The 13,715-nt window shown below is 47.2% G+C and overlaps 3 non-coding genes across 3 annotated transcripts; all 3 read left to right on the top strand.

Moving 5' to 3' along the window:
- Positions 1-6,125: 6,125 nt before the first annotated feature.
- Positions 6,126-6,197, top strand: Trnar-ucg (transfer RNA arginine (anticodon UCG)). The gene has a single exon. It is a non-coding gene; the product is annotated as a tRNA-Arg (tRNA).
- Positions 6,198-9,927: 3,730 nt separating this feature from the next.
- On the top strand, positions 9,928-9,999 carry Trnar-ucg (transfer RNA arginine (anticodon UCG)). The gene has a single exon. It is a non-coding gene; the product is annotated as a tRNA-Arg (tRNA).
- Positions 10,000-11,834: 1,835 nt separating this feature from the next.
- Trnar-ucu (transfer RNA arginine (anticodon UCU)) lies at positions 11,835-11,906 on the top strand. Its single transcript has one exon. It is a non-coding gene; the product is annotated as a tRNA-Arg (tRNA).
- Positions 11,907-13,715: the final 1,809 nt, after the last annotated feature.

The raw sequence follows: 13,715 nt of genomic DNA, 5'->3' as shown, positions 1-13,715 counted from the left end.
CACTCTGGGCACGTGTTTTTCTTTCTTTCTTTCTCATGTAAATAATAACAAAAAAATGTAACGTCACTAACGATAAAAAATAGTCCATCCCCTATGCCTTCTTTGGCGTTGTAGACGGCCGGCATTTATTTCTGTATTTCCTAACGAGCCCCTCATTTCTGCACCCTATTATCGTGCGAAAGCTTAGCGAGGGCCTCGGTTCTGGCAGCCTTGATGCCAAGGTAGCAATAAGAGGGTTTCCCGCCAGTTAGCCGCTTATGACAGGCTGTAGACGTTCGCGTCACGCCCCGGGGGTTGAAAAAGAAGGTCCCCTTCTCCCCGTGTAGTCTAAGTGGCGATGGCTACCACCCTCAAGCGTCAGATACAGTTGTATTAAATATAAATACGCCAGAAAGTGACGGAGAACACAGTCGCCCAGATAGCCGAATTGGTAAGGCATTCGAGATCTAATCGAAAGGCGTGGGTTCGGTCCCCACTCTGGGCGCGTGTTTTTCTTTCTTTCTTTTTCATGTAAATAATAACAAAAAAATGTAACGTCACTAACGATAAAAAATAGTCTAATCATTCCCCTATGCCTTTTTGGCGTTGTGGACCGCCGGCATTTATTTCGGTATTTCCTAACGAGCCCCTCATTTCTGAACCCTATTATCGTGCGAAAGCTTAGCGAGGGCCTCGGTTCTGGCAGCCTTGATGCCAAGGTAGCAATAAGAGGGTTTCCCGCCAGTTAGCCGCTTATGACAGGCTGTAGACGTTCGCGTCACGCCCCGGGGGTTGAAAAAGAAGGTCCCCTTCTCCCCGTGTAGTCTAAGTGGCGATGGCTACCACCCTCAAGCGTCAGATACAGTTGAATTAAATATAAATACGCCAGAAAGTGACGGAGAACACAGTCGCCCAGATAGACGAATTGGTAAGGCATTCGAGATCTAATCGAAAGGCGTGGGTTCGGTCCCCACTCTGGGCGCGTGTTTTTCTATCTTTCTTCCTCATGTAAAAATAACAAAAAAATGTAACGTCACTAACGATAAAAAATAGTCTAATTATTCCCCTATGCCTTCTTTGGCGTTGTAGACTGCCGGCATTTATTTCTGTATTTCCTAACGAGCCCCTCATTTCTGAACCCTATTATCGTGCGAAAGCTTAGCGAGGGCCTCGGTTCTGGCAGCCTTGATCTCAAGGTAGCATAAGAGGGTTTCCCGCCAGTTAGTCGCTTATGACAGGCTGTAGACGTTCGCGTCACGCCCCGGGGGTTGAAAAAGAAGGTCCCCTTCTCCCCGTGTAGTCTAAGTGGCGCTGGCTACCACCCTCAAGCGTCAGATACAGTTGTAATAAATATAAATACCCCAGAAAGTGACGGAGAACACAGTCTCCCAGATAGCCGAATTGGTAAGGCATTCGAGATTTAATCGAAGGGCGTGGGTTCAGTCCCCACTCTGGGCTCGTGTTTTTCTTTCTTTCTTTCTCATGTAAATAATAACAAAAAAATGTAACGTCACTAACGATAAAAAATAGTCTAATCATTCCCCTATGCCTTGTTTGGCGTTGTAGACTGCCGGCATTTATTTCTGTATTTCCGAACGAGCCCCTCATTTCTGAACCCTATTATCGTGCGAAAACTTACCGAGGGCCTCGGTTCTGGCAGCCTTGATGCCAAGGTAGCATAAGAGGGTTTTCCGCCAGTTAGCCGCTTATGACAGGCTGTAGACGTTCGCGTCACGCCCCGGGGGTTGAAAAAGAAGGTCCCCTTATCCCCGTGTAGTCTAAGTGGCGCTGGCTACCACCCTCAAGTGTCAGATACAGTTATAGTTAATATATAAATACCCCAGAAAGTGACGGAGAACACAGTCGCCCTTATAGCCGAATTGGTAAGGCATTCGAGATCTAATCGAAAGGCGTGGGTTCGGTCCCCACTCTGGGCACGTGTTTTTCTTTCTTTCTTTCTCATGTAAATAATACCAAAAAAATGTAACGTCACTAACGATACAAAATAGTCTAATCATTCCCCTATGCTTTCTTTGGCGTTGTAGACTGCTGGCATTTATTTCTGTATTTCCTTACGAGCCCCTCATTTCTGAACCCTATTAAGGTGCGAAAGCTTAACGAGGGCCTCGGTTCTGGCAGCCTTGATGCCAAGGTTGCATAGGAGGGTTTCCCGCCAGTTAGCCGCTTATGACAGGCTGTAGACGTTCGCGTCACGCCCCGGGGGTTGAAAAAGAAGGTCCCCTTCTCCCCGTGTAGTCTAAGTGGCGCTGGCTACCACCCTCAAGCGTCAGATACAGTTGGAGTGAATATAAATACCCCAGAAAGTGACGGAGAACACAGTCGCCCAGAAAGCCGAATTGGTAAGGCATTCGAGATCTAATCGAAAGGCGTGGGTTCGGTCCCCACTCTGGGCGCGTGTTTTTCTTTCTTTCTCATGTAAATAATACCAAAAAAAAATGTAACGTCACTATCAATTAAAAATAGTCTTATCTTTCCCCTATGCCTTCTTTGGCGTTGTAGACTGCTGGCATTTATTTCTGTATTTCCGAACGAGCCCCTCATTTCTGAACCCTATTATCGTGCGAAAGCTTAGCGAGGGCCTCGGTTCTGGCAGCCTTGATGCCAATGTAGCATAAGAGGGTTTTCCACCAAATAGCCGCTTATGACAGGCTGTAGACGTTCGCGTCACGCCCCGGGGGTTGAAAAAGAAGGTCCCCTTCTGCCCGTGTAGTCTAAGTGGCGCTGGCTACCACCCTCAAGCGTCAGATACAGTTGTAGTAAATATAAATACCCCAGAAAGTGACGGAGAACACAGTCGCCCAGATAGCCGAATTGTAAGGCATTCGAGATCTAATCGAAAGGCGTGGGTTCGATCCCCACTCTGGGCGCGTGTTTTTCTTTCTTTCTTTCTCATGTAAATAATAACAAAAAAATGTAACGTCACTAACGATAAAAAATTGTCTAATCATTCCCCTATGCCTTCTTTGGCGTTGTAGACTGCCGGCATTTATTTCTGTATTTCCTAACCATCCCCTCATTTCTGAACCCTATATTCGTGCGAAAGCTTAGCGAGGGCCTCGATTCTGGCAGCCTTGATGCCAAGGTAGCATAAGAGGGTTTCCTGCCAGTTAGCCGCTTATGACAGGCTGTAGACGTTAACGTCACGCCCCGGGGGTTGAAAAAGAAGGTCCCCTTCTCCCCGTGTAGTCTAAGTGGCGCTGGCTACCACCCTCAAGCGTCAGATACAGTTGTAGTAAATATAAATACCCCAGAAAGTGACGGAGAACACAGTCGCCCAGATAGCCGAATTGGTAAGGCATTCGAGATCTAATCGAAAGGCGTGGGTTCGGTCCCCACTCTGGGCGCGTGTTTTTCTTTCTTTCTTTCTCATGTAAATAATAATAAAAAAATTGTAACGTCACTAACGATAAAAAATAGTCTAATCATTCCCCTATGCCTTCTTTGGCATTGTAGACTGCCGGCATTTATTTCTGTATTTCCTAACGAGCCCCTCATTTCTGAACCCTATTATCGTGCGAAAGCTTAGCGAGGGCCTCGGTTCTGGCAGCCTTGATGCCAAGGTAGCATAAGAGGGTTTTCCGCCAGTTAGCCGCTTATGACAGGCTGTAGACGTTCGCGTCACGCCCCGGGGGTTGAAAAAGAAGGTCCCCTTCTCCCCGTGTAGTCTAAGTGGCGCTGGCTACCACCCTCAAGCGTCAGATACAGTTGTATTAAATATAAATACCCCAGAAAGTGACGGAGAACACAGTCGCCCAGATAGCCGAATTGGTAAGGCATTCGAGATCTAATCGAAAGGCGTGGGTTCGGTCCCCACTCTGGGCGCGTGTTTTTCTTTCTTTCTTTCACATGTAAATATTAACAAAAAAAATGTAACGTCACTAACGATAAAAAAATAGTCTATCCCCTATGCCATCTTTGGCGTTGTAGACGGCCGGCATTTATTTCTGTATTTCCTAACGAGGCCCTCATTTCTGAACCCTATTATCGTGCGAAAGCTTACCGAGGGCCTCGGTTCTGGCAGCCTTGATGCCAAGGTAGCATAAGAGGGTTTTCCACCAAATAGCCGCTTATGACAGGCTGTAGACGTTCGCGTCACGCCCCTTGGGTTGAAAAAGAAGGTCCCCTTCTCCCCGTGTAGTCTAAGTGGCGCTGGCTACCACCCTCAAGCGTCAGATACAGTTGTAGTAAATATAAATACCCGAGAAAGTCACAGAGAACACAGTCGTCCAGATAGCCGAATTGGTAAGGCATTCGAGATCTAATCGAAAGGCGTGGGTTCGGTCCCCACTCTGGGCGCGTGTTTTTCTTTCTTTCTGATGTAAATAATACAAAAAAAATGTAACGTCACTAACGATAAAAAATAGTCTAATCATTCCCCTATGCCTTCTTTGGCGTTGTAGACTGCCGGCATTTATTTCTGTATTTCCTAACGAGCCCCTCATTTCTGAACCCTATTATCGTGCGAAAGCTTACCGAGGGCCTCGGTTCTGGCAGCCTTGATGCCAAGGTAGCATGAGAGGGTTTCCCGCCAGTTAGCCGGTTATGACAGGCTGTAGACGTTCGCGTCACGCCACGGGGGTTGAAAAAGAAGGTCCCCTTCTCCCCGTGTAGTCTAAGTGTGGCGCTGGCTACCACCCTCAAGCGTCCGATACAGTTGTAGTATATTTAAATACCCCAGAAAGTGACGGAGAACACAGTCGCCCAGATAGCCGAATTGGTAAGGCATTCGAGATGTAATAGAAAGGCGTGGGTTCGGTCCCCACTCTGGGCGCGTGTTTTTCTTTCTTTCTTTCTCATGTAAATAATAACAAAAAAATGTAACGTCACTAACGATAAAAAATAGTCCATCCCCTATGCCTTCTTTGGCGTTGTAGACGGCTGGCATTTATTTCTGTATTTCCTAACGAGCCCCTCATTTCTGCACCCTATTATCGTGCGAAAGCTCAGCGAGGGCCTCGGTTCTGGCAGCCTTGATGCCAAGGTAGCATAAGAGGGTTTCCCGCCAGTTAGCCGCTTATGAGAGGCTGTAGACGTTCGCGTCACGCCCCTTGGGTTGAAAAAGAAGGTCCCCTTCTCCCCGTGTAGTCTAAGTGGCGCTGGCTACCACCCTCAAGCGTCAGATACAGTTGTAGTATATATAAATACCCCAGAAAGTGACGGAGAACACAGTCGCCCAGATAGCCGAATTGGCAAGGCATTCGAGATCTAATCGAAAGGCCTGGGTTCGGTCCCCACTCTGGGCGCGTGTTTTTCTTTCTTTCTTTCTCATGTAAATAATAACAAAAAAAAATGTAACGTCACTAACGATAAAAAATAGTCTAATCATTCCCCTATGCCTTTTTGGCGTTGCAGACTGCCGGCATTTATTTCTGTATTTCCTAACGAGCCCCTCTTTTCTGAACCCTATTATCGTGCGAAAGCTTAGCGAGGGCCTCGGTTCTGGCAGCCTTGATGCCAAGGTAGCAATAAGAGGGTTTCCCGCCAGTTAGCCGCTTATGACAGGCTGTAGACGTTCGTGTCACGCCCCGGGGGTTGAAAAAGAAGGTCCCCTTCTCCCCGTGTAGTCTAAGTGGCGCTGGCTACCACCCTGAAGCGTCAGATTCAGTTGGAGTAAATATAAATACCACAGAAAGTGACGGAGAACACAGTCGCCCAGATAGCCGAATTGGTAAGGCATTCGAGATCTAATCGAAAGGCGTGGGTTCGGTCCCCACTCTGGGCGCGTGTTTTTCTTTCTTTCTCATGTAAATAATAACAAAAAAAAATGTAACGTCACTAACGATAAAAAATAGTCTAATCATTCCCCTATGCCTTTTTGGCGTTATAGACTGCCGGCATTTATTTCTGTATTTCCTAACGAGCCCCTCATTTCTGAACCCTATTATCGTGCGAAAGCTTAGCGAGGGCCTCGGTTCTGGCAGCCTTGATGCCAAGGTAGCAATAAGAGGGTTTCCCGCCAGTTAGCCGCTTATGACAGGCTGTAGACGTTCGCGTCACGCCCCGGGGGTTGAAAAAGAAGGTCCCCTTCTCCCCGTGTAGTCTAAGTGGCGCTGGCTACCACACTCAAGCGTCAGAGATAGTTGTAGTAAATATAAATACCCCAGAAAGTGACGGAGAACACAGTCGCCCAGATAGCCGAATTGGTAAGGCATTCGAGATCGAATCGAAAGGCGTGGGTTCGGTCCCCACTCTGGGTGCGTGTTTTTCTTTCTTTCTTTCTCATGTAAAAAATAACAAAAAAAATGTAACGTCACTAACGATAAAAAATAGTCTTATCATTCCCCTAAGCCTTTTTGGCGTTGTGGACCGCCGGCATTTATTTCTGTATTTCCTAACGAGCCCCTCATTTCTGCACCCTATTATCGTGCGAAAGCTTAGCGAGGGCCTCGGTTCTGGCAGCCTTGATGCCAAGGTAGCATAAGAGGGTTTCCCGCCAGTTAGCCGCTTATGAGAGGCTGTACACGTTCGCGTCACGCCCCTTGGGTTGAAAAAGAAGGTCCCCTTCTCCCCGTGTAGTCTAAGTGGCGCTGGCTACCACCCTCAAGCGTCAGATACAGTTGTAGTATATATAAATACCCCAGAAAGTGACGGAGAACACAGTCGCCCAGATAGCCGAATTGGTAAGGCATTCGAGATCTAATCGAAAGGCGTGGGTTCGGTCCCCACTCTGGGCGCGTGTTTTTCTTTCTTTCTTTCTCATGTAAATAATAATAAAAAAATTGTAACGTCACTAACGATAAAAAATAGTCTAATCATTCCCCTATGCCTTCTTTGGCGTTGTAGACTGCCGGCATTTATTTCTGTATTTCCGAACGAGCCCCTCATTTCTGAACCCTATATTCGTGCGAAAGCTTAGCGAGGGCCTCGATTCTGGCAGCCTTGATGCCAAGGTAGCATAAGAGGGTTTCCTGCCAGTTAGCCGCTTATGACAGGCTGTAGACGTTAACGTCACGCCCCGGGGGTTGAAAAAGAAGGTCCCCTTCTCCCCGTGTAGTCTAAGTGGCGCTGGCTACCACCCTCAAGCGTCAGATACAGTTGTAGTAAATATAAATACCCCAGAAAGTGACGGAGAACACAGTCGCCCAGATAGCCGAATTGGTAAGGCATTCGAGATCTAATCGAAAGGCGTGGGTTCGGTCCCCACTCTGGGCGCGTGTTTTTCTTTCTTTCTTTCTCATGTAAATAATAATAAAAAAATTGTAACGTCACTAACGATAAAAAATAGTCTAATCATTCCCCTATGCCTTCTTTGGCATTGTAGACTGCCGGCATTTATTTCTGTATTTCCTAACGAGCCCCTCATTTCTGAACCCTATTATCGTGCGAAAGCTTAGCGAGGGCCTCGGTTCTGGCAGCCTTGATGCCAAGGTAGCATAAGAGGGTTGCCCGCCAGTTAACCGCTTATGACAGGCTGTAGACGTTCGCGTCACGCCCCGGGGGTTGAAAAAGAAGGTCCCCTTCTCCCCGTGTAGTCTAAGTGGCGCTGGCTACCACCCTCAAGCGTCAGATACAGTTGTATTAAATATAAATACCCCAGAAAGTGACGGAGAACACAGTCGCCCAGATAGCCGAATTGGTAAGGCATTCGAGATCTAATAGAAAGGCGTGGGTTCGGTCCCCACTCTGGGCGCGTGTTTTTCTTTCTTTCTTTCACATGTAAATATTAACAAAAAAAATGTAACGTCACTAACGATAAAAAATAGTCTATCCCCTATGCCATCTTTGGCGTTGTAGACGGCCGGCATTTATTTCTGTATTTCCTAACGAGGCCTTCATTTCTGAACCCTATTATCGTGCGAAAGCTTACCGAGGGCCTCGGTTCTGGCAGCCTTGATGCCAAGGTAGCATAAGAGGGTTTTCCACCAAATAGCCGCTTATGACAGGCTGTAGACGTTCGCGTCACGCCCCTTGGGTTGAAAAAGAAGGTCCCCTTCTCCCCGTGTAGTCTAAGTGGCGCTGGCTACCACCCTCAAGCGTCAGATACAGTTGTAGTAAATATAAATACCCGAGAAAGTCACAGAGAACACAGTCGTCCAGATAGCCGAATTGGTAAGGCATTCGAGATCTAATCGAAAGGCGTGGGTTCGGTCCCCACTCTGGGCGCGTGTTTTTCTTTCTTTCTGATGTAAATAATACAAAAAAAAATGTAACGTCACTAACGATAAAAAATAGTCTAATCATTCCCCTATGCCTTCTTTGGCGTTGTAGACTGCCGGCATTTATTTCTGTATTTCCTAACGAGCCCCTCATTTCTGAACCCTATTATCGTGCGAAAGCTTACCGAGGGCCTCGGTTCTTGCAGCCTTGATGCCAAGGTAGCATGAGAGGGTTTCCCGCCAGTTAGCCGCTTATGACAGGCTGTAGACGTTCGCGTCACGCCACGGGGGTTGAAAAAGAAGGTCCCCTTCTCCCCGTGTAGTCTAAGTGTGGCGCTGGCTACCACCCTCAAGCGTCCGATACAGTTGTAGTATATATAAATACCCCAGAAAGTGACGGAGAACACAGTCGCCCAGATAGCCAAATTGGTAAGGCATTCGAGATCTAATAGAAAGGCGTGGGTTCGGTCCCCACTCTGGGCGCGTGTTTTTCTTTCTTTCTCATGTAAATAATAACAAAAAAATGTAACGTCACTAACGATAAAAAATAGTCCATCCCCTATGCCTTCTTTGGCGTTGTAGACGGCTGGCATTTATTTCTGTATTTCCTAACGAGCCTCTCATTTCTGCACCCTATTATCGTGCGAAAGCTTAGCGAGGGCCTCGGTTCTGGCAGCCTTGATGCCAAGGTAGCATAAGAGGGTTTCCCGCCAGTTAGCCGCTTATGAGAGGCTGTAGACGTTCGCGTCACGCCCCTTGGGTTGAAAAAGAAGGTCCCCTTCTCCCCGTGTAGTCTAAGTGGCGCTGGCTACCACCCTCAAGCGTCAGATACAGTTGTAGTAAATATAAATACCCCAGAAAGTGACGGAGAACACAGTCGCCCAGATAGCCGAATTGGTAAGGCATTCGAGATCTAATCGAAAGGCCTGGGTTCGGTCCCCACTCTGGGCGCGTGTTTTTCTTTCTTTCTTTCTCATGTAAATAATAACAAAAAAAATGTAACGTCACTAACGATAAAAAATAGTCTAATCATTCCCCTATGCCTTTTTGGCGTTGCAGACTGCCGGCATTTATTTCTGTATTTCCTAACGAGCCCCTCTTTTCTGAACCCTATTATCGTGCGAAAGCTTAGCGAGGGCCTCGGTTCTGGCAGCCTTGATGCCAAGGTAGCAATAGGAGGGTTTCCCGCCAGTTAGCCGCTTATGACAGGCTGTAGACGTTCGTGTCACGCCCCGGGGGTTGAAAAAGAAGGTCCCCTTCTCCCCGTGTAGTCTAAGTGGCGCTGGCTACCACCCTGAAGCGTCAGATTCAGTTGGAGTAAATATAAATACCCCAGAAAGTGACGGAGAACACAGTCGCCCAGATAGCCGAATTGGTAAGGCATTCGAGATCTAATCGAAAGGCGTGGGTTCGGTCCCCACTCTGGGCGCGTGTTTTTTTTTCTTTCTCATGTAAATAATAACAAAAAAAATGTAACGTCACTAACGATAAAAAATAGTCTAATCATTCCCCTATGCCTTTTTGGCGTTGTAGACTGCCGGCATTTATTTCTGTATTTCCTAACGAGCCCCTCATTTCTGAACCCTATTATCGTGCGAAAGCTTAGCGAGGGCCTCGGTTCTGGCAGCCTTGATGCCAAGGTAGCAATAAGAGGGTTTCCCGCCAGTTAGCCGCTTATGACAGGCTGTAGACGTTCGCGTCACGCCCCGGGGGTTGAAAAAGAAGGTCCCCTTCTCCCCGTGTAGTCTAAGTGGCGCTGGCTACCACACTCAAGCGTCAGAGATAGTTGTAGTAAATATAAATACCCCAGAAAGTGACGGAGAACACAGTCGCCCAGATAGCCGAATTGGTAAGGCATTCGAGATCGAATCGAAAGGCGTGGGTTCGGTCCCCACTCTGGGTGCGTGTTTTTCTTTCTTTCTTTCTCATGTAAAAAATAACAAAAAAAATGTAACGTCACTAACGATAAAAATAGTCTTATCATTCCCCTATGCCTTTTTGGCGTTGTGGACCGCCGGCATTTATTTCTGTATTTCCTAACGAGCCCCTCATTTCTGCACCCTATTATCGTGCGAAAGCTTAGCGAGGGCCTCGGTTCTGGCAGCCTTGATGCCAAGGTAGCATAAGAGGGTTTCCCGCCAGTTAGCCGCTTATGAGAGGCTGTAGACGTTGGCGTCACGCCCCTTGGGTTGAAAAAGAAGGTCCCCTTCTCCCCGTGTAGTCTAAGTGGCGCTGGCTACCACCCTCAAGCGTCAGATACAGTTGTAGTAAATATAAATACCCCAGAAAGTGACGGAGAACACAGTCGCCCAGATAGCCGAATTGGTAAGGCATTCGAGATCTAATCGAAAGGCCTGGGTTCGGTCCCCACTCTGGGCGCGTGTTTTTCTTTCTTTCTTTCTCATGTAAATAATAACAAAAAAAATGTAACGTCACTAACGATAAAAAATAGTCTAATCATTCCCCTATGCCTTTTTGGCGTTGCAGACTGCCGGCATTTATTTCTGTATTTCCTAACGAGCCCCTCTTTTCTGAACCCTATTATCGTGCGAAAGCTTAGCGAGGGCCTCGGTTCTGGCAGCCTTGATGCCAAGGTAGCAATAAGAGGGTTTCCCGCCAGTTAGCCGCTTATGACAGGCTGTAGACGTTCGTGTCACGCCCCGGGGGTTGAAAAAGAAGGTCCCCTTCTCCCCGTGTAGTCTAAGTGGCGCTGGCTACCACCCTGAAGCGTCAGATACAGTTGGAGTAAATATAAATACCCCAGAAAGTGACGGAGAACACAGTCGCCCAGATAGCCGAATTGGTAAGGCATTCGAGATCTAATCGAAAGGCGTGGGTTCGGTCCCCACTCTGGGCGCGTGTTTTTCTTTCTTTCTCATGTAAATAATAACAAAAAAAAATGTAACGTCACTAACGATAAAAAATAGTCTTATCATTCCCCTATGCCTTTTTGGCGTTGTAGACTGCCGGCATTTATTTCTGTATTTCCTAACGAGCCCCTCATTTCTGAACCCTATTATCGTGCGAAAGCTTAGCGAGGGCCTCGGTTCTGGCAGCCTTGATGCCAAGGTAGCAATAAGAGGGTTTCCCGCCAGTTAGCCGCTTATGACAGGCTGTAGACGTTCGCGTCACGCCCCGGGGGTTGAAAAAGAAGGTCCCCTTCTCCCCGTGTAGTCTAAGTGGCGCTGGCTACCACACTCAAGCGTCAGAGATAGTTGTAGTAAATATAAATACCCCAGAAAGTGACGGAGAACACAGTCGCCCAGATAGCCGAATTGGTAAGGCATTCGAGATCGAATCGAAAGGCGTGGGTTCGGTCCCCACTCTCGGTGCGTGTTTTTCTTTCTTTCTTTCTCATGTAAAAAATAACAAAAAAAATGTAACGTCACTAACGATAAAAAATAGTCTTATCATTCCCCTATGCCTTTTTGGCGTTGTGGACCGCCGGCATTTATTTCTGTATTTCCTAACGAGCCCCTCATTTCTGAACCCTATTATCGTGCGAAAGCTTAGCGAGGGCCTCGGTTCTGGCAGCCTTGATGCCAAGGTAGCAATAAGAGGGTTTCCCGCCAGTTAGCCGCTTATGACAGGCTGTAGACGTTCGCGTCACGCCCCGGGGGTTGAAAAAGAAGGTCCCCTTCTCCCCGTGTAGTCTAAGTGGCGATGGCTACCACCCTCAAGCGTCAGATACAGTTGTAGTAAATATAAATACGCCAGAAAGTGACGGAGAACACAGTCGCCCAGATAGCCGAATTGGTAAGGCATTCGATATCTAATCGAAAGGCGTGGGTTCGGTCCCCACTCTGGGCGCGTGTTTTCTTTCTTTCTTTCTCATGTAAATTATAACAAAAAAATGTAACGTCACTAACAATAAAAAATAGTCTAATCATTCCCCTATGCCTTCTTTGGCGTTGTAGACTGCCGGCATTTATTTCTGTATTTCCTAACGAGCCCCTCATTTCTGAACCCGATTATCGTGCGAAAGCTTAGCGAGGGCCTCGGTTCTGGCAGCCTTGATGCCAAGGTAGCATAAGAAGGTTTCCCGCCAGTTAGCCGCTTATGACAGGCTGTAGACGTTCGCGTCACACCCCGGGGGTTGAAAAAGAAGGTCCCCTTCTCCCCGTGTAGTCTAAGTGGCGCTGGCTACCACCCTCAAGCGTCAGATACAGTTGTAGTAAATATAAATACCCCAGAAAGTGACGGAGAACACAGTCGCCCAGATAGCCGAATTGGTAAGGCATTCGAGATCTAATCGAAAGGCGTGGGTTCGGTGCCCACTCTGGGCGCGTGTTTTTCTTTCTTTCTTTCTCGTGTAGATAATAACAAAAAAATGTAACGTCACTAACGATAAAAAATTGTCTAATCATTCTTCTATGCCTTCTTTGGCGTTGTAGACTGCCGGCATTTATTTCTGTATTTCCTAACGAGCCCCTCATTTCTGAAACCTATATATATATATATATATATATATATATATATATATATATATATATATATATATATATATATATATATATATATATATATATATATATAGAGAGAGAGAGAGAGAGAGAGAGAGAGAGAGAAAATAAGGGTTGGCAGTCAAGAAAACCTCGGAAAGCAAAGGGGAGGTTGTAGTGGGTCATAGAAAGAGATGAAGGATTTTTTGAGTCGAAAAGAAAGTGGTGAAACAATGCCCGTTGCGGTGGATCCGAAGCCACGACCTCCAGAATACCGCTCTGGTGCGATTCGGTTCGGATCGAATCCCACCCGGCGGGCATTTTTTCAGGTCTTTCTTTTCCAATAAAAAAATTCTTCATCTCTCTTTATGACCCACCACAACCTCCCCTTTGCTTTTTGAGGTTTTCTTGACTGCCAACCCTAATTTTTTGACTTATTTCACGGAGACCCTCATTCCCATTTTCTGATTCGCTATATATATATATATATATAAATTTATATAAATATATATATTGTGATGCAGGTAGTTTTTGTAAATGAGGAAGTTAATGTTTACCGGGCAGACAAGAGTAGAGACGATTTGGATACGGACAAGGACAAAATTATATTCACCGGACAAATTACAAAATAATGTGCACAACTGAACATCCAGCTAATCGAATGACTAAGTCCTATGATAACAAAGTCCCCTGCAAGAAGTCCCACTCCCAATTGTTCGCTCACGTGTAGGTCCCAGTCGGTGAGTTGACTCGGTGTGCTGGGCTCGGTGCCCTTGTCGATGCCGGTGCTGTGCCGGTGCCGGTGTCGGGTCCGGGCTGATGAACAACACGTTGTATTCGGCCCGGGTGTTCTGTGGATAGTCTCGAATGGAAGAGACCAGGTGTTCCTCAGTGTGAAGATCTCCTGAGCGTCGACGCCCAGCGGAGAGCTTCTGGAACCACCACCTTCCTGCCTCCAGCGCTCGCCACCTCTTCTTCCTCCTCGTCTTGTCCTCTCGCGCCCCTCTTCCACCTCCGCACACACCTCGTCTTCCTCGCTTCTACCTGCTGACCCGTGTCCAGTGAGCAGCGCCTCCTCACACGCATTAATATATATGCATAGGGACGTTACTGCCGGAAATTTTGCCCAAACGCAGCATAACCGTCATCACTTGCATTGTGGACACTAAGGGGTGTG

This window comes from Haemaphysalis longicornis, unplaced genomic scaffold (assembly GCF_048455015.1).
Source record: "Haemaphysalis longicornis isolate Haplotype H1 unplaced genomic scaffold, Haemaphysalis longicornis Haplotype H1 scaffold_11, whole genome shotgun sequence".
In the NCBI taxonomy this organism is placed as follows: domain Eukaryota; kingdom Metazoa; phylum Arthropoda; class Arachnida; order Ixodida; family Ixodidae; genus Haemaphysalis; species Haemaphysalis longicornis.
The sequence above is the reverse complement of the archived record's forward strand: the minus strand, read 5'-3'. Positions and strand labels throughout refer to the sequence as shown.